Source organism: Palaemon carinicauda, unplaced genomic scaffold (genome assembly GCF_036898095.1).
Source record: "Palaemon carinicauda isolate YSFRI2023 unplaced genomic scaffold, ASM3689809v2 scaffold16, whole genome shotgun sequence".
Taxonomy (NCBI): Eukaryota; Metazoa; Arthropoda; class Malacostraca; order Decapoda; family Palaemonidae; genus Palaemon; species Palaemon carinicauda.
Genome location: NW_027169147.1, coordinates 323,802 through 344,937, shown reverse-complemented (window position 1 = coordinate 344,937; position 21,136 = coordinate 323,802). Strand labels below are relative to the sequence as shown.

The following is a 21,136-nucleotide window of genomic DNA, read 5'->3' as shown; positions in this document are numbered from 1 at the left end:
TAAACCTTACGGTTACCTTTCTTAGAACTTTGTTTGAGTCAGGTTTGGCAGCTAACACTATTACTACCATTAAGTCTGCCTTGAAGAAAATTTTTCTGGTCGGGTTTAATATAGATCTAACAGACTCATTGCTAGCTTCAATTCCAAGAGCTTGTGCCAGACTGAAACCATCCATTCGTCCTAACTCGGTTTCCTGGTTTCTCAATGATGTCCTCAAACTGGCGTCAGAAACCATCAACGACTCATGTGAATATATACCTCTACTCAGAAAAACTCTATTCCTTATGAGTTTAGCATCCGGCGCTAGAATTTCGGAATTAGCGGCCTTGTCAAGAGATCCAGGCCACATCGAGTTCCTTCCATCAGGAGAAGTTCTCCTCTCCCCAGACAGTCTTCTTGGCCAAAAATGAAGACCCTCAGAACAGGTGGTCCTCCTGGAAAATTATCCCGCTCCCTCAGGATCCTTCCCTGTGTCCTGTTACCACTCTAAAGTCCTTTCTATCGAGGACTTCCTATAAGACCTCAGGACCCTTGTTCGTCAGAGAACAGGGAGGGACTATAACTTTAAAAGGGATCAGACAACAGATTTTGTATTTTATCAAACAGGCTAATCCCGAGTCTTTCCCTCACGTCCATGACATACGGGCGGTAGCAACCTGAATAAATTTTTTCCATCACATGAACTTTGCAGATCTTACTAAATATACCGGATGGAAATCCCCGTCAGTGTTCCGGCGGCACTATCTTAAACATCTAGAGGCCCTTCAGCTCGCTACCGTAGCCGCAGGGAGCGTGGTATCCCCCGAACAAATTAATTCCTAATTAATTCCTGGATGTACTATGTCTTGCCATCTTCTTCCTCTTACCTGCCTCACTTACAGTTCCTACCTGAGTTCAGTTTGTTATGTCACACCCATGGGTGTCCCCATGTCTTAGATATTGTTTATCTCTATTATTAATTGTCATATTTACATTTTGTCCTGCGAACTGTATTTCTTTTATGTCCAGTTTTATATGGTTTTATCTAAGACATTCTGACCTCAGATCCAATTTTGATTTCAAGTTTGATTTTTACATTTTGTCATCCCTTCCTGGGATATTATACCCTGTCAGTTTTTGATGTTATAAAAGACTATCGTCTACTACTACAACTCTTGATTAAACTACTGTTATGTTATGTTGATTTTAATTCGTTCCCTTATATTTACTGAAGTTTGGGTTCGTTTCTCTGGTACTATTTCACTGGCCGGCACAGGTTGAGCCCAGAAAAGGGATTTTGACGAAGGAAAAATCTATTTCTGGGCGAGACCTGTGCCGCCCAGTGAACCCACCCTAGTTGTCCCCCCCCTGATCAGACCCCAAACTTAGGGGTGCTATAGGGAGTGCTGGGCAAGCGTGGGTAGAGTTAGTAGTACTAGTCTGCGCGGCAGGGGAGGTTGATCCGCACCTCACTATTGAGGGATTTTGAAGAGGAGATATCTAAATGGTACGAGACCTCTGGTCATATTATATTACACCCTAGATTATACCGACACCAATAGGTGAGCGAGCTAGTTCAACCTAGCATTCCTATGCATTTTTTCTCTGGTAATATTTTAGCAGTTATATTCCTTAGAAATGGTGCTTTAGGAGCATTTCACTGGGCGGCACAGGTCTCTCGCCCAGAAATAGATTTTTCCTTCGTCAAAATCCCTTTTTTGGGTGAGATAGCCACGTCGTCCTGATGGACCCGCCCTCCTTTTCTAAGAAAAGGGCCATACATAAGTAACAAATCCCCACCCGAAACAATTCTATCTGTAGCCATCCATGCTTAATTGCAACAAGGAATGAGTTGCCATGCGTGGCCCTGTAGTAGTACAGGAAGGGGATCCACCGGGTAACCTTGATGACGGCTCCCCTTCATTTTCGTCACTCTTCCCCCTCAGAGCAAAAACTCTATTTGGGGTGAAGATTGCCATGTGTCGTATCAAGAAATACGGCCCCTGATATTATGCGATATCCTTAAGAAATTTTTTAAGGATACTCGTGCCAGGAGTTAGAATTCTGGAGACCTATGGTCAATTCTATGGGAGTATCACTGTAGCTAAATATTCCTTAGAAAGCTGCCTAAAGGAACCTTCCATCAGGAAGACATGGCTGAGCCCAAAAAAAGTATTTATGGCATACGACAGCGGTCCAAAATGGCCGCCTCCGGTGATGGCTCTGCTCCATTAAACACATCTAAATTATGCTAATTTAACTGTGAGAAGGGAGCCAAAAATTATAAACAGGAAAGATTAAATACTCAACTTTCCAGAGGATGAAGATGCTGGAGATTGCATGGTAACAATCCTTGAAATAGTAACAAAACCGAGAGCAGTTGGGAGATACACCGTGCTTAATTCGCTACTACAAAAGGAATAGTTCGCCATAGTAGTACGGGAAGGGGATCCACCGGGTAACCTTGACGGCTCCCCTTCAATTTCGCCACTCTTCCCCCTCAGAGCGAAAACTCTATTCGGGGTGAAGATTGCCATGTGTCGTATCAAGAAATACGTCCCCTGATATTATGCGATATCCTTAAGAGTTATCTTAAGGATACTCGCGCCAGGAGTTAGAATTCTGGAGACCTGCGGTCAATTCTCTGGGAGTATCACTGTAGCCAAATATCCCTTAGAAAGAGGCCTAAAGGAACCTTCCATCAGGACGACATGGCTGAGCCCAAAAAGGGTCTTGCGACCTTTCTCAGCCTCGATATTCTGTCGTTTGATGGGAAGGCTTAGTGGAGATTGGTGTCTATCATCATGCCTTGGTATACCAGTCTCTGTGTAGGAAGCAGGGAGGACTTCTCCATGTTTACCATGATCCCAGGTCTTGGCAAAATCTCAGAAGTTTGTCTCAGTGTTGAAGAAGGGTTGACACAGAGTCTGTTAGGACTTGCCAGTTGTCCATATAACGAAAGAGAGGAATGCCAATCCTGTGAGCCCCAGATAACACTAGGGCAAACTCTCTAGTGAAGACTTCAGGTGCTGTGGAAAGACTGAAGCACAGCATCTTTGACTGGTTATTTCCTGTTGTCTAGGCTGAATCTTCAGTATTTCTTTGCAGACAGAGGGATTGATTGATTGATTTAAAGTTTTTAGGCATCCTGACATCTAAGGTCATTGACGCCGATATCATTTAGTTTACAGCATATATAATAAAAAAATATTCAATTAAAACCATACAAGTTTAATGTCATTATAAAAGTTACATAGTTTTCAGAAGACCTGCTTCTGAAATGAATCTAAAACTGCCACTGGCATAGTAGGACACATCATGTCCAAGAATCTTGGCAAGGATGAACAAGTACGCATCCTTTAGGTCCAGTGTGCATACGAAGTCCTATGGTATTACTGTTAGTCTGACTGTGTTTGACGTCTCTATGCTGAATGGAGTTTGTTTCACAAACTTGTCTAGAGCTGAGAGGTTGATGACTGGTCTCCAGCCTCCAGACACCTTTTACACAAGAAAGAGTCGACTGAAGAAGCCTGGAGACTCGTCGAGGACTTCCTGGAGAACGCCCTTCTTCAACAGTGTTTGGACTTCTGCCCGGAGGGTTGGCCCCTTTGCTTATCCCATCACAAAGGAGTCTATTGACATTGGATTCCTGGTCAGGGTAGGAAGAAATGTTATGAACAGGATGCGATACCCCAAACAAATTATGGAGATAGCTTCCACCGCTACTCCCGGGTTCTGAGTCTTAGCAATAAACTCAGGAAAAAAACTGAACTTACCTCCCCCCATCCCCTTGAATCGGCGATGTCATCATATGAGAGACCATGAAGTTCACTGACTTACTTGGCTGAGGTCAAAGCTAGCAGGAACACCGTCTTCCAAGTTAGGTGGCGATCTGATGCCTGGCGTAATGGTTCATAGAGAGGTCTCTTAACCCTTTTACCCCCAGGGTATTTGGAAATTTCCAACCTTTAACCCCCAGGGGGTTATTTTTTTCCCATCACATTTTGCAGTATATTTTCTTTAAATTGCTCTAACAGCCTTAATTTTTGTCATAGAGAGGTCAGGTAGGTCTCATTCTCTTAGAAAATGCCTGAATTTTCTCAAAAAATTATCAAAAAATATGAAAAACTAATTTTTATAGCATTTTTTTGCAAGGACATACCGGTACGTCCATGGGGGTAAAGGGATGGCTTTTGTGAAACGTACCAGTACGTCCTTTGGGGGTAAAAGGGTTAAGAGACCTGAGAACTTGAACCACGTTCCATGGGGGAGGCTTAAGGCTGAGCGATAGCCTTTCACTGCCGAGACTGATAGGCGCATTTCTCCACGCAAGTACATGAGGAACTCCGCTATTGCTGGAATAGTGGTATCGAGTGGAGAGATACCCCTTCCACAACACCAACCACAGAAGACTTTCCACTTTGCCTGGTAGACTCCTGCTGATGACGTTCGCAGGTGTCCAGACATCCTGATCGCAACTTATTGCGAAAATCCTCTCTCAGAGAGGAGATGCTGGATAGTCTCCAGGCGTGAAGTCGTAATGAAGCTAAGGCTTTGTGGAAGATGTTGGCGTATGGTTGTTTGAGTAGATTGTGTTGTGGAGGGAGTTCTCTGGGTGGCTCCATTAGGAGTTGCAGAACGTCCTGGAACCATTCTGCATGATGTCATAGTGGAGCTATGAGGGTCATTCAAAGATTGACCGATGTTCTGGCCTTGTTGAGTACCCTCCTCATCAGACAGAACAGGGAAAAGGCGTAAACGTCAATGTTGTCCCACCGTTGTTGGAAAGCATCCTGACAGAGAGCCTTGGGGTTTGGGACTGGGGAACAGTACAACAGGAGCCTGAAGTTCAGGGCCGTTGCAAAGAGGTCCACAGTCGGAGAACCCCACAAAGTTAGGACTTTGTTGGCTACTAGATGATCCAAAGACCACTCGGTACTCACAATCTGAGATGCTCTGCTCAGGTTGTCGGCGAGCACATTCCTCTTGCCCGGAATGAAGCGTGCCGATAGTGGTATCGAGTGGATTTTGGCCCATCTCAGTATCTCTATTGCTAGATGGGATAGTTGCTGCGAAAAAGTACCTCCTTGTTTGTTGATGTAGGCCACTACAATCACAGAGTGATTTGCCAGGTACTGTTGGAACTGTTGAAGGGCTAGAAAGACAGCCTTCATCTCTAGGAAATTTATGTGGAGGTACTTTTCTGACTCTGACCAGAGGCCTGAGGTCGTGTGGTGCAGTACATGGGCCCCCCAACCCTTTTTTTTTTTGAAGCGTCTGAAAACAGCATCAAATCTGGGGGGAGGATCCACTCCCTTTCGTAGGTTCTCGTCTGTCACCCACCCCTGGAGGTCCGTCAGTTCCGCAGGTCCCATGGGGATCTGGGTGTCTGGGGAATCCTAAGCTTGATTCCACCCCGACTTGAGTCACCACTGGAGGGATCTCATCCTGAGGCGACCATTGAGAACTAGACGGGCCAGCGATGAAAGATGACCGAGGAGACATAACCACGATTGGGCTGTAAGTTCTTCTCATCTGAGAAAAGGTCTTGTGACCTTCCTCAGCCTTGCTATCCTGTCGTCTGATGGGAAGGCTTTGTGGAGAGTGGTGTCTATAATCATGCCTAAGTATACCAGTCTTTGAGTGGGAAGCAGAGAAGACTTCTTGAGATTTACCATGATCCCCAGATCTTGGCAAAGTCTCAGAAGTTTGTCTCGGTGTTGTAGAAGGGTTGACACCGAGTTTGCTAGGCTTAACCAGTCGTCCAGATAACGGAGGAGATGGATGCCAATCCTGTGTGCCCAAGATGATACTAGGGTGAACACTCTGGTGAAGACTTGTGGTGCTGTGGAAAGACCGAAGCACAACACTTTGAACTGGTATTTTCTGTTGTCCAGGCTGAATCTTAAGTACTTCCTTGAAGACGGATGGACTGGGATCTGGAAGTACGCGTCCTTTAGGTCTAGTGTGCACATGAAGTCATGCGGTCTTACTGCTAGTCTGACCATGTCTGCCGTCTCCATGCTGAACGGAGTTTGTTTGACAAACTTGTTCAGAGCTGAGAGGTCGATGACTGGTTTCCAGCCTCCAAACGCCTTCTTTACAAGAAAGAGTCGACTGAAGAAGCCTGGGGATCTGTCAAGGACCTCTTTGAGAGCGCCCTTCTTCAACAGTGTCTGGACTTCTGCCCGAAGGGTTTGCCCCCTTGCCAATCCCATGGCAAGGGAGTTCAATGACACTGGATTCGTCTTCAGGGGAGGTAGAGATGTTATGAACGGGACGTGATATCCTAGATTGATCACGGAGATTGTCCAGGAATCGGCCCCGAGTTGCTTCCACCTGTTTGAGCAACTTTGTAGGGGTCCCCCTACTGGTGGAAATGCAGGGGGACTGCCTATCCTAGCGTTTGCGGCCTCGGCTGCTCCCTCTAGGATTTTTGCCTCCCCTGGAGGACTTTTTGACTTTCCTTTCTTTGACAAGAAAGGGCTTAGACACCATCGTCTTCGCTGCTGTTGTCATCGTAGTGGTCTTGGCTGGACGGGACTGCTGTGGTGCTGGAGGCTTATAGGGCTTGGATGTTAAAGACCTATGAAGGAGGGAGTCTTGATGCAACTTCCTCCACCTCTCAGCGGCATGTTCCACATCCTTAGGCTCGAAAAGAACAGACCCCTCTATGAAGGAATGCCTGAGCCTATTGATCTCGGCGCTAGGGACCTTCTGATGGAATCTCTCAGCTACTACATCCTGACATTTCAGGATGGTATTTCCCCACAAGTTCAAGACTTGGTGGGCCAGAAACTCTATCATGCGAGTACCTGAGAGAAGGAAGGTTTCCATAGCTTTCCTGGTACGTTCCTTGGAGAAATCCTCAGAACGTATCAGGTTACCTAAGGTCTCCAACCAGATATCGAGCCACGAAGTAGCTTGCATAGCACACTTCACAACCTTCTCCTGATTGAGGATCTCGGCTGCCGAGAACGAGACCTCCCGGTTGGAAAGTCTCTCAAGAGGGATTATCCTGGTTAGCTCTTCCAGAGAGTGGTGAAGTGGAAAAGCTAGACAAGGCTCCTCTAGGATCTAGAAGTACCTCCTCTGCTGTACGCGAGGTGCTTGTTGGTGGTACCGGAACGGTTGGAGGAGGACATCTCAGAGAGCTACTGGGAGATCTTGTCCCTGGTACTCTTTACCCCTTGAGACCAGGGCAGGGCTGCAATGGTCTTAGAGGGCTTTTGAGAACCAAAGACGCCGTCTAAGACCGTGTCTTTGCCCTCTCAAGGAGGGATCTCTGGGTCGGAAAACCCGTTGAGAGCCCTCATTAGAGTCAGAACTTTCCAAAATGCATGTTTTGACTCTTACTGGTCTCCTCCTGTTGTAGGACTTGCAGCGAAGTCTCCTTCTATCCCCGAGGGCTCTTCTTGGGGAGAATTGCAGACATTCCCTGAGTGGCTAGCTGGCTCCATCCTAGCCCTAGTGGAGGACTTAGGCAATGGTTTGGAATCTTAGGATTCCTTCCTGGGAGGATGTAAGACTCCAACATTTAAGAGGGTGGCATTTTCCTTCCAATCCCTGACTGTGTGGAACTCTCAACACGAAGAGAGGTTTCCTCCATTGGTGCGATGGGGGAAAGTCTCTCCTTCCGTGATTCCCTTGGAGACGGGAAATCTTTATCTGAAAGGGAAGGAGAGGCAGTCCGAGGAATAGAAGGAATTTGCCTCGAAGGTCTGCGTGGAGTCAGCTTCGCCCTCGGGGAAGTGATCGCGTCTAGAACTCCTCTTTTTCTCTTCAGTGGGGTAGAGGAAGCCATGGTTCCGTGTCCCAATTCAGAGAGGACAGGCTTGAAAGCCTGAGTTACGGCTCTGATCAGGGCACCGAACCAGGGCTGTTGGCTGACAGACGCACTGTCAGACATACCCCTTGAAGGGAAAGGGACTGAAGGATCCATGGGAGGAGTCACTGGAATAGGTGGGTTCGCCTGTGGTAGCTTTGGGATCCTGAACCCCTCTGGAAGTTTCCCTTCTCCCACAATGCGCGGTGGTATGCGCTTGCGGGGAGGGGAATGAGGCGATGGCGACCTTGCCGGACGTCGTTCCTAGTGATGCGTAGGCTCCCGCGTGGGAGGATATTGACGCTCGCGCGAGGGAGAATATCGGGGCTCGCGTGCGGGAGAATATCGGGGCTCGCGTGCGGGAGAATATTCTCGCGAGCGCGGGCGCTCAGGAGAATCACGAGGTGCGCACAGGCGCGCGGGAAAGTGTTCGCGCGCATCTGTAACAGCCGTAGGGCGTGCCGCGCAGGAGAACATCCCCTATCGCGCGGGCGCGCAATATATTCATGCTGGGCACGCGGGAGAATGTTGGCGCGCATCCCTAGGAGAGGGTTGGCCAGCGTGCATATCCTTGTAGATGCGCGCAGAAGGCTGGCGCGCAGGTAAGCGCTGGCACGTTGGTAAGGGATGGTGCGCGGATGAAGGCAGCATGGCGGACTTGTCTGTAGGCCTGCTATCAGGAGAAAGTTGGCGCGCAGGTTTTACCTGGCGCGTAGGATGGTGCGCAGGAGAGTATATTGTAGGGCTCGTATGCACACGTGCAGGAGATGTAGGAGAGCGCTGGCGCGCAGGTAATTTGCGCGCAGGAGAACGTTGGCACGCAGGTGAGCACTGGCGGGCAGGTGGGCGCTGGCGCGTAGGCGCAGTGTGCGCAGGGCGTGCAGGCGATCCCTGGTGCGCAGATCATTGGCACATGTGCGCATGAGGGCGCGCATGGCACGTGGTGGAGCTATGCTCTTGTTGGAGCGTCTGCGCATGTTGGCGCGTACGCTCTTGATGATACCCTGTGTTAGGGTAAGAAGGAAAATCAGCACGCTGTAGTGATGGGGCCTGACGAGCTACTGATGAGCGCTTGTCAGGTTTCGTGGGCGCGTAGCGCGTAGACTGTTGGTGCTCAATAGCACATTCTGTTGGAGCCTTATTAGGCCCATACAGGAACGGCGACAGCAGGAATGGCGACGGCAGGTCGGCAGGTCTGTTGGGTGGAAGGTCGACGTGTCCTTTAAAAGGACGACCTTCCACCGAAGGAGATCGCGAACGATCTGCAGAGAGGTCCAGGACCAATGCATGTGCACTGACTGATGATCAGTCTAGAGGATCCTCTGCGGGGGACTGCATAGAAGACGTTGAACCAAAGAGGCGCCTCCTTACCGCAGGTGAAGGAAGGCCTCTATGGCGAAGAGGAAGGTGAGCCTTCCGACGGATGCGCCCTCCGGGGGCCGTTGGATCAGCAAGCTGACCTTCAACAGTCTTCCAAAATGGAGTCTCTGTAAGTAAACTCCCCCGAGGGGAAGAAAGACTAGCAAAAGAGACTGACGATGGACTTAGTTTCCCCCTCGTAGGTTGATCAGGAACGGGCGAAACTAAGACGTCAGCTACCGTAGAGTCTGGAGTGGAAGAGGAGATGGGTGAAACCGCATTGGATACCTCTGACACCACAACGTCGACAAGAGACACAGGATCAACCTCTGATGGTGACGACGATTGCTTGACAGCAGCACCCAATTGGATGTAGTTAAGCAAAACCTCCTTGGAGGGCAAACCCGTAAGCCCCAAGGAGGACCAAAGCTGAAACAGAGAGGTTAGTGACATGTCCTCCCCCTGGGGAAGAGGTGGAGCTGCTTCGCTAGGAGAAGCAACGTCATCTCTCGAGACCCGAGGCTGGTTAACAATAAATCTGTCTACGCTAACACCCGACGGTCTCTCGAAAGAGACCGACTGAATGGGAGCTTCGGAGGAGGTTTGGGCAACGGAAGAAGAGACCTTGGGTTTTCCTCCTTTCGAAGCAACCTTCGAAGGAGAAATATCCCGTTTGGACTTCTTCCGGCATTGCGAAAACCTCTCTCACTGGGAGGCAGACCACTCCCTACACTCACTACACTTGTTGACACTATAACACCGTTGGCCCCTACAAGAAGGACAAAGGGCGTGAGGATCAGTCTCGACCGCCGATATGAACGTTCCACAGGGACGGTTGGGAAAACCAGGGCAGGTGCGCATGGTCGCAGAGGCCCACTTCACATACACAGAAACTAAAAAAAGAAAGAACAAAAGCAATTAAATGGCTGCCAATAAGACGGCGAGGATGAGAGCGGACACGTCCGACCACCATCCAAGCCGAGAGTTAAGTGAGCTCAAGCACGGGTGTGTGAGAGGGAGGGGGTAGCAAGCTACATTCTCCTACCCCCGCTAACTAGCGGTGTGGGTAGTATACCCTCGTTAAAAATTAATGGCTCGTCATTTCAGCTACGCCGAAAATAATACCCCTATTAAATAGCGTGGTTTGTATTCCAGTTATGAAATAAAAGTGTGTTTAGATTACGATGACCTATGATCTCTACGATCTTCAGATTGTCGAGAACGACGCTCAGGAGAAGAGTGTCCAGAAGGACGAGAAGATGGAGAATCTTGTCCTCGTGTGCCATCGGTGGAAGAAGAGCTGGTCTCATGAAGATCATCTCCTGCAGCCCAAGTATTCCTGTGGGGAAAAACAGAGTACTGGGGGTTAAGAGACGACGATGTCCCAGGATGGCGATCAGGACCGTCCTAAGCAGGAGGCCGTTGGAGGGGTAAACGCGAGCGATCGCCTTGTTCGTGCGTGGTAGGTCCAGAAGAGGGCAACAGATATACCTTGCATACCTCTAAAGCATTAGATGTTGAGGGCTCTTGAGTAGGATCCTTCCTAGCCCCATGGTGAAGGGGATGGAGAAGCTCTTCCTTTGTAGTGGGTGCAGAAACCCCTAGGGATGGCCACGCCTGCAACACATCTGCAAGGGAAAATGGCTCCTTGGTGGCTGGAGGTGAAGTTGCTCCACTAGGGGAAACAACTAACCCCCCAGTACCCAGGGGATGCCAAGCAGTTATCCGGTCTACGCTCCTGCTCAATCGACCCTCGGAGGAACACAAGCGAGATGAAGGTTTAGAAAGAGGTTTGGGGTGCAAGAAGAAGAAGAACGCGCTTTCCTCGCCCCTAAGGGAGAAAGATCGTGCTTAGCCTTCTTCTTTCTATGCTGTCCAAACTTTTTCCATTGGGAGGCAGGCCACTTCCTAAACTCTTCATGGGGTGAACCATGCTCGTAGCGAAACCCTCTACACAAAGGACACAAAGAGTGCGGGTCAATATCCATCAATGACATGAAGGTACCACAAGCAGCAACCTCACGCCCAGGACATGTTTGCATAAGGGCGATCAGAAGAAGCACAAGTACACCTGAAAAGGGAAAGCAAACAAATTAAATTGTCCAATGACAGCCTTTGTAGAAGAGAGAGGAGACATCCGCTCTCTACAAGCCAAAAGAAAATAGTGACACAGCTCACAGCTGTGAGAGTATATATAGGCAGTTGGGTAACCTCCCCAGCCACCCCCGGTCTTCCCACTCAAGTGGTTAGGCAGGATTGCCACCTCGCACTTTTAGTCTAATGGCTACCTTCCAGCTTTGCCATAAGATAATCCACATGAATAATGGAAGGTTTGTTAATATGGGAACAAATCAATTTTAATATCCCTCCAAAAAGACTGCAAGATCTTTAATGTACAAACTAAAATAAAAGAACAAAATCAGAACAGCCAATTAAGGGAGCCTTGTACAGTTGTACTCACAGATGGCCCAAGTCTAAGTGTAAGTTGCTCTGCTTGCAAGGTAAGCTGTGTCAACTTTGCCAATGTCATGCTCCCACTAATTAATATTATCATTACAAGCTAAGCTATAACCCTAGTTGAAAAAGCAAGATGCTATAAGCCCAAGGGCTCCAACGGGGAAAAAAGCCCAGTGAGGAAAGGAAACAAGAAAATAAATAAACTGCAAGTAATAAACAATCAAAATATGGCAAATTTTTAATATTTTGTATTTTTCCTAACATACAAACATTCCACTATTTACATTGGGTATATTGTTTTTTTTTTTTTTTTGCGCAGCTGAACTAGCCATGATAATTTTAGTGAGGGATAACTACCGCACCCACTATTTAGCGGGTGGGGGTAGTCAGCTACCCCCTCTCACTCATACACCTGGGTTGAGTCACCACTTTTCTTACTGGCAAAGACTTCTTGGGGGACAGGGTGGCGGGACAATGTGTATAAATAGTGGAATGTTTGTATGTTAGGAAAAATACAAATTATTACAAATTTTTCATTTGTTCCTGCACAAATACAAACCTTCCACTACCTATATTGGGTAGACTCACTCTTAGGAGGGAGGAAGTCCTTTACCAACTGGCTTTGGTATTTGACCCAGGGATCTCCTTACTTTGGTTGAAGAAGAAGATTCTTATGCTATGCTGTAATAGGGGCAAGCGCTCTTAGCGGCCTGCAAAAGTTTGTGTTCAGCAACACGGCTGGTCTCTAACGTAGGAACTCAAATACAATACCCGAGGTATTGGGGGAGGAACAAAGTATTATTTCTATACTTAGGATACTGTACACAAGAAAAATGAATCTTACCTACAGAGAGGTGAGGACAGCTTGTGCTGAAGGACCATGGTGCTGTTTTTCTCCATAGGGGGGATAGGGTGAAAGGAAGAAGGACCCAATCATTCTACTCATTCATCCCAGATTAACCCAGGGAACTTTAGCCCTCAACCCTCTGCTACTTATCCAACAAGGAGCTTGAGGGGTTTAGACCATTTGTTGTGCAACCACCACAAGACCTATGGAAAACGTGTCTAGGTTTTTGCAGGTTACGTCTTGCAAGTAGTGGGCGGTGAACATTGTTTGACGTTTCCACACACCTCCTTGCAGTACCTGTGCCACGGAGTAAAGAGTAGTTCTTTTTGAACGACAGGGATGTTGCAATGCCCCTGACACCATGAGCTCTGGGTCGTTTGGAAGGGGGAGGATCTGGATTGAGGGCGAACTCAATCGTCTTCCGTATCCAAGAGGATATGGAATTCCTTGTGACCTCCTCTTGACCTTTCCGGTGCGTACAAACAGTGCTTGTACATGGGGTCGAGCTACTGCTGTTCTCTTAAGGTAATGCCTTGGACTCCTTAGCGGACAAAGTAACAGTTGGTCTGGATCTTCGGTTACAGAACGAAGTCTCTCTATCCTAAATGGGGCAAATCTAAGATCCAGCACACCCGTATTTTGAGTCTTAGCAATAAACTCAGGGACGTAGTTGAGAATTACTTCTCCCCATCTCCTTTAGTTGGAGATGTCAGATGATAGACTGTGGAGTTCGCTCACTCTTTTGGCTGAAGACAAGGCGAGTAAGAACACCGTCTTCCACGTGAGGTGGCGATCTATTGCCTAGCGTAATGATTCGTAAGGTGAGCCCTTCAGGGACTGATGGACCCGAACCACATTCCAAGGAGGAGGTCTAAGTTCCGACTGAGGACAAGTAATCTCATAACTCATAACTCCGAATGAGTAAGGAAATTTCCAACGAGGAGGAAATATCTACTTCTTTCAGTTTAAAGCCAAGACTCAAGGCTGAGTGGTAGCCTTTCACAACCAAAACTGAGAAAATCATTTCTTCTCAAAGGTGTACCTGAAACTCCGCTATGGTTAGAAAAGTGGCATCGAGGGGAGAGATATCCCTTCCACAAAACACTACCAACTTACCTTGGTAGACTGACACTGCTGAGCTTCTAAGGTGTCCAGCCATTCTTTCTGTAATTCGTAGCAAACAGCCTCTCTGTGAGAGGAGGTGCTGGACAGTCTCCAAGCGTGAGGCTGAAGAAAAGCTACGGCTCTATGGAAGATGTTGGTTGTTTGAGTAGATCAGGTTGTAGAGAGAATTCCCTCGGAGTTTCCGTAAGGATTTGCAAAAGGTCCGGAAACCATTCTGCATGATGCCACAGCAGAGCTTTAAGCGTCATTAGTAAGTTCTTACCTACTCGTACTTGGTTGAGGACATTTCTCATCAGACAAAATAGGGGGAACGTGTACGTACAGTACACGTCCATATTCTCCCATTGATGTTGGAATACATCTTGCCAAAGAGCCTGGGGGTCCGGGACTGGAGAGCAATACAATGGGAGCCTGAAGTTCAGGGCCGGTGCGAACAGATCCACAGTCGAGGAACCCCACAAAGTCAGGACTTTGTTGGCTACTAGATAATTCAAAGACAACTCGGCTCCCACTATCTGAGTCACTCTGCTCAGATTGTCTGATAGCACATTCCGCTTACCCGGAATGAAACGACCCAATAGGGACACTGAGTTGTCTTCTGCCTATCTGAGAATCTCTACTGCTAGATGGCACAGCAGCTGCGAAAAGGTACCGCCTTGCTTGTTTAGGTAAGCAACTACTGTGGTGTTAATGCACCCTCAGAAAGACGATGAACCTCTGCAGAGGAAGGAGAAGAATGCCTACTCTCCGCTCCCTTTGAAGTAGGTTAAAAAGAACCTCCTTCGAGGGGAGGCCACCAACACCCAGTGATGGCCAAAAAGAAACCTGAACATAACCAAGGTGCCCCCTGCGGCAAGGGGCGGGGCCGACTCACTAGGGAAGGTGACACCGTCCCCCACACTGCAAGGTTGACCTGGGTTAACCAGGACTGCGTTGCTACTCAGTGGTTCTTTGGAAAGAACCGGCGGAGGAGCAGCTTCGGGAAGAGATTGGGGAGTAAAAGTAAAATTAGACCAGTGCTTCTTCGACTTCGAGGAAGAAGGAAGACCCCGAAGGCGAAGAATCATGCTTGGACTTCTTCTTCTGTCGCCCGAACCTCTCCCACTGGGAGGCAGACCACTCCCTACACTCTATACAGGTGTTGTCCCTCGACTATCGGTGGCCCCGACAGGTCGGACACAGCAGGTGGGGATCTGTATCAATGCCGGACATGAAGGTACCCTAAGAGCGGCCTTCGGAACCTAGACAAGTACGCATGGGACTAAGTCGCGCACACAACCTGAAATGAAAAAGAAAAAGCATATAAACAAAACCAGTATAAATCGGGAGAGCGCAGGCAGTATAACCGTCTCTACCGACCCAAGAAAGCAAAGTGGTTACTCAACCTAGGTGTGTGAGTGAGCGGGATAACTGATTATCCCCAATCCCACCCGCTAACTAGTGGATGTGGTAGTTATCCCTCACTAAAATTATCATGGTTAGTTCAGCTTTTCCAAAAACAATATACCCAATATAAATAGTGAAAGGTTTGTAATTATGCAGGAACAAAAAATATTTTAAGAATATTAACATTAAATTAGATCTTCCATATACAGTACTGTATAAACTATAAAAACTTCAAAAAACATGAGGAAGAAAATAGAAATAGAATAGTGTGCCTGAGTGTACCCTCACGAAAGAGAACTCTAATCCAAGACAGTGGAAGGCCATGGTACAGAGGCTATGGCACTACCCAAGACTAGAGAACAATGGTTTGATTTTGGAGTGTCCTTTTAAAAGAGCTGCTTACCATAGCTAAAGAGTCTCTTACCCTTACCAAGAGGAAAATAGCCACTGAAAAAATATATTTCAGTAGTTAACCATTGAGTTAAGAAGTTCTGTTTAGTAATCTCACGTGTTGTCAGGTGTATGAGGACAGAGGAGAATATGGAAGGACTAGGCCTGACTATTCTGTGTGTGTAGGCAAAGAAATAATGAACCATAACCAGAGAGAGGGATCCAACGTAGTACTATCTGGCCAGTCATAAGATCCAATAACTCTTTATTGGTAGTATCTTAAATGGTTGATGGTTTGCATTATGTGCAGGAACAAAGCCAAATTTGAGAGACAGTTATAGTATGCACAAAGTCAAAAGTGGCAATCTTAATGACTGGCAGGTGAGCGGCTCTTATATGCCACATCCCTGTACAGTAGTTATGCAGTAATTACTTTGTCAAATTCTTAGTGACCGTTCCAGCTTCACTGAAGTCATACTCCTATTAACCCTTTAACCCCCAGGCTATTTGGAAATTTCCAGCCCTTAACCCCCAAGGGGTTATTTTTTTCCCAGCACATTTTGCAGTATATATTCTTTAAATTGCTCTAACAGCCTTAATTTTTGTCATAGAGAGGTCAGGTTGGTCTCATTCTCTTGGAAATTGCCTGAATTTTTTTCAAAAAATTATCAAAAATATGAAAAAAATAATTTTCATAGCATTTTTTTGCGAGGACGTACCGGTACGTCCATGGGGGTAAAGGGATGGCTTATGTGAAACGTACCAGTACGTCCTTTGGGGGTAAAAGGATTAAAGGACAATGGTTTGCACTCGTGTGGGAACTACTTCAACTTTCACCACCTAACCTAGTACAGTATACAGAACCATTACTTATGGGGGACTGTGGGAGATCTAGTAATTTTGTAACCCTTTTTTGGTTGTTTCATAACCTACAAAAATATGTGATTTTTTTATTGGTTTGTTCTATTGTTCTTTGTTTTTGGTGGTAATATTGGTAGTAGTGAGGTAAACTGCACTGTTGTCAGTCATTATTGTTACAAAATAACTCGTCCGCTAGTTCTTATCGTTTACAAAGTGACCAAACATATACGGTTATGATACGGCGAGATTATGATGAGCTATTTCATAAAAAAAAAAAAAAAAACTATTGACAAAATCAACTTACAGTAGCTGACCAGTTTTGTCAATAATAAGGACTTTAATTAGTTAATTATTAAGAAAAGTTTGTGTTTGCAAGTTATTACAAACAACAGAGCAAGTTTATTATCAATAAAGAGCTGACTAATAATAATTAAGAGACCTCGAAGAGCAATTATCAACATTCTATAGGTAGTAGGTTGGCCATGGCACCAGCAACCCGTTGAGATACTACCACTAGAGTTATGGGGTCCTTTGACTGGCCAGACAGTACTACATTGGATCCTTTTCTCTGGTTAGGGTTCATATTTCCTTTTCCTACACATACACCAAATAGTCTGGTCTATTCTTAACAGATTCTCCTCTGTCCTCATACATCTGACAACACTGAGATAACCATACAATTCTTCTTCACCCAAGGGGTTACCTACTGCGATGTAACTTTTAGTGGCCACTTAATTCTTGGTGAGGGTAGAAGAGACTCTTTAGCTATGGTGAGCAGCTCATATAGAAGGACACTCCAAAATCAAACCATTGTTCTCTAGTCTTGGGTAGTGCCATAGCCTCTGTACCATGGCCTTCCACTGTCTTGGGTTAGAGCTCTCTTGCTTGAGGGTACACTCGGGCACACTATTCTATCTTATTTCTCTTCCTCTTGTTTTATTAAAGTTTTTATAGTTTATAAAGGAAATATTTATTTTAATGTTGTTACTGTTCTTGAAGTATTTTACTTTTCCTTGTTTCCTTTCCTCACAGGGCTATTTTCCCTGTTGGAGCCCCCGGGCTTATAGCATCATGCTTTTCCAACTAGGGTTATAGCTTAGCTAGTAATAATAATAATAATTAAATTACTAAATATATTTTGGAAGATTGTACTGTGGTTAAGGCACAATGCAATAATTAACAACACTTATTATTTAAAAAAAAAAACCTTTTTAGGATTTTCCATTTCAAATGTATTAGAATTGATATACTGTACTGTGTAACAATAAAAATCCTGGATGTTTGTGTTGTGTAACAAAATTGTAGGCCTCAAACACCAGGCCATCTTATGTGTGATCAATGTGAAAGATGAACTCATGCAACAAGTGGTACAGTGACAGTAAGTGGGCTTTTCAATTTACTTTTGTTAAATTAAGATCTTATTTCTACCTATAAGTATGTATGAATGTATGCATGTATGTTTGCAATAAAGATATGATAAAATGTTTTCTCTTCTAACGTAATCCATAAGTACAATTAGTCTTGACCTGACCAATTTAGACATGAAAAAAGCTAAGAAAATGATCAAGAAATATGTGATACAGTTGGCATACATACACATATTCTAGACTAACTACTTGATTCTTATATTCTTATAAGTGACATAAGCTCTATGTACATTACACAATTACAATATATAGAGGAAATATTTGCATCCCGCTGAAGAAACAGAGAAACACATATAAACTAACAGTATATCAATGCAGTTTACAGGCAACAAAAAATAAAACAATAAACAAATCACAAAGTTACAAAACGACCAAAATACAGTTACGAAATGACCAAATTCTCAGATATGAAATGACTACTGTCAAACTCATGGCAAGGCTACAAAACTACTATAATTGGACTGAAACCCTAACCTTACCTAACCTGATCCATAATAACTTCTTAATCAGCAAACATCATAGTAACTTTGAGTGGTGCATGGGTAAATATATACTAAACTACCTAAGTATTCATTTATTTTCTAGATGAACAGTATTTGCTGCACAACATTTTATGCAAAGGTGAGAAGTCAATCTCCTTCTGCCGACACAACCGTTGTAAATATTTACCAGTTTATGATTCAAGTACTGTAATCAAAATTTAAAGTTGTCCTCATGACTCGCCATTCAAATTAAGGATGTTATTATCCAGATTAAAGAGAAGCACGGAAATCTAATTTCTCTTTGAAGCATCTAAATATTCTAATGGATACTATTTATGATTAGATAATCTGAATCTGGAAGGTTTGTAGATTGGGGGACACAAGCTAGCTAAGACACTTTTTGCTCTATCAAATAGATACTGGTATCTGTTAACATAAGATGACCTCCAACCCCTAAACAATTTGTACCTATATCACCTTGTTATTTGATGTCATCAGTTTTAGTATATACATAGATGGTTTTAACCTATGTTAATATGACCATTTAGGCTTTGTTATTTTTGCATTCTTGTACTTACCAATTGACTGTCCTCCATGCAACTCTTTCAAGAAAGGCTTTGTTGTTCTGTAAAGAAAAAAAGAAGCCTTTGTATTTCAGCAGCCAGTTCCTCCAGCTAGCATAAAATATGGACACCAACTAGACTAAACTACAAGCCGTTTCCTTACCTACCTACCTAACAGGGGGGCTAACGCCCTGTGACCCCCTTACACTGCCGTATTCTTAGTCAGCCGTCATCATGCATACAGGTGGCCACTATCATACATACACCCCGGAAAAAAACTTTTACTTATTATTCCCTAAATAATGGAACCTAAAATTAGCGTGTAAAGTTAAGGGGAGGGGTTCATTGCTCAATTAAGTTAGGCCACAGCAATTTTGGTCAGTGTTCTGAGTAGGCTATAGTTAGTAATAGGATGAGCCATAAAGTAAACCATGGTTTCTAAGAAACTTTATATTTTCAGAGGACGCGCTTACTTATAATCTCAAGTAACAAAAGTGTTCGTTGATGGAAGAGAGTACCTGAGTACCGAAGGGGAAGGGTTGTGGGCTGAAAGTCACAGTCAGGACTTACTTAAATTTATCGCCTCTACAAACTCCTAGAAATTCCTATTACTATCGTAACATATACTTACAATAACTAAAAACTTCGTAAAGTGAACTTCAGTGAAAACGTTGGGTTGAGGATCTTTTTATCGTAAGCTCGTCGATCGGCTCAATAACAAGACAACCATTTTGTCAACAAACATTTGGAGGCGTTCGGTCTTACTATATATTTGTTTCCTTCATCTCTTTCATATTTTATTCATATATTTAGAGATTGAAAATATCTAATTAATTTAGTCAAAATTCTATTATTTTTTTTATCCAAATATATATAATATATTTTCGTAATGAATAATTTAAGACTAGAAAAAATTACTAGTTCTATAAGAAACATATCTCTCTTTCTCGTTCTGTGCTCAAATGAGTTCACAAACATTATAAAAACAGTTAAAGCATAACAAGGAACCAGCTTTCTGAGTCAGGATCCTAAGCATAACTATGATGACTTCAAACAAGCGATATCACCAATTTAATAATCCAAGGAAAATTTGGATATGAAATCTCATCGTCATCTTATTCTTGTCATTTGTTGATTTAAAAGAATTTAAAATCGATGTTCTTGATAAATTTGGGATAGTTTCCTTTGAGTGGTGGGCATCAATGACCTTAGATGTCAGGATGCCAGAAAACTTTCAATCAATCAATCCTTTGAAGGGTTTTGAACTTGTTGATTATTCCAGACGTATTATTGAAGAGCATAGGTTAAATAAACGGATTTTGAGCGAAGCGAAAAATCTATTTTTGGGTGAGGTAGCCATGTCGTCCTGATGGAAGTTCCTTCATAGGTAGCTTCCTAGGTATATTTGACTACAGTGATATATTCCAGAGAATTTACCAAAGGTATCCAGAATTCTAACTCCTGGAGCGAATATCCCTTAAGATTTTACGAAGGGATATCGCGTAATATCAGAGGACGTATTCTTGACACGTCTCGTGGCTATCTACGTCCCCAATAGAGCTTTCACTTCGAGGGGAAAGAGAGGCAAGAATAAGGAGAGTCGTTAAAGAGACAACGTTCTCGACGCTCCTACTGCTCTGCAAATAGTGTGCCAATCCGCCACCGCGAGGCGCCTCCAAATAATTCTTTGTAGCTTTGTAGGTGTTGCAGATACAGTACCATAGGGAGGGATTCGTTATCCTTTTGTTAAAAAGAGGGTGGGTCCATCAGGACAACATGGCTACCTCACCCAAAAATAGATTTTTGTGCACACCACATGTCGTCGTGATGGAAGTTTACCAGAGCATTAATGTATCTGTGGATTTTCAATAGTGCCGTTCATCTCGAGCTAAATCTTTCCTTTTGGTCTTTAGACCTAGAGACACTTGATGTTACCGTTATACATCAATCAGCTGATCATGAAATATGTCAGTGCTTCCTGCCCCCTACAGGGAAGAGTCTGGGTAGACTCGAGGAAAAAGCCCGAGGATTGTGAGTTCAAGGAACAATCTAGCAAACAGTTTGTATATTAGTGTCATCATATACGTAAAGCATAGTCTGTATTAGGATGGTATTGGTCTGGACAGGTTACTGTACCTCCCAGGTCTGCCGATAAAGAGACGGACAGGTTTATATACGTGTAGGAAACCTTAAACAGTAAAATGAACAGTCTAGTACAATAAGATCTTACCTGTTTGCTTGGAACAATATGAATCTTAGTTCTGATATTTTACTTAAATATCAAAAGAGTCAAGGATGCTCTGACTTATACATACACTGGAATAATTCGGGCGAAAAAGACGCAAAGATTCGTTCTATTTATTACAAAAATAGAAATCATGGTTGTATTCAATTACAATGTATGCTGAATAATTCTGCATAAAAGCATAAACAGT

The 21,136-nt window shown here is 44.7% G+C and overlaps 1 protein-coding gene across 1 annotated transcript in view; it reads right to left on the bottom strand.

Annotated features, from left to right (window-relative positions):
• The window catches only part of LOC137635682 (zinc finger protein 665-like), a 73,092-nt gene extending 53,652 nt beyond the window's left edge, over positions 1-19,440 (bottom strand). Inside the window, exons 1-2 of the mRNA XM_068368135.1 lie at positions 19,333-19,440; positions 18,717-18,763 (exon numbers count right to left, since the gene is read on the bottom strand). The gene's annotated coding sequence lies outside the window, so the exon portion shown is untranslated. The remainder of the gene's footprint in view (positions 1-18,716; positions 18,764-19,332) is intronic.
• Positions 19,441-21,136: the final 1,696 nt, after the last annotated feature.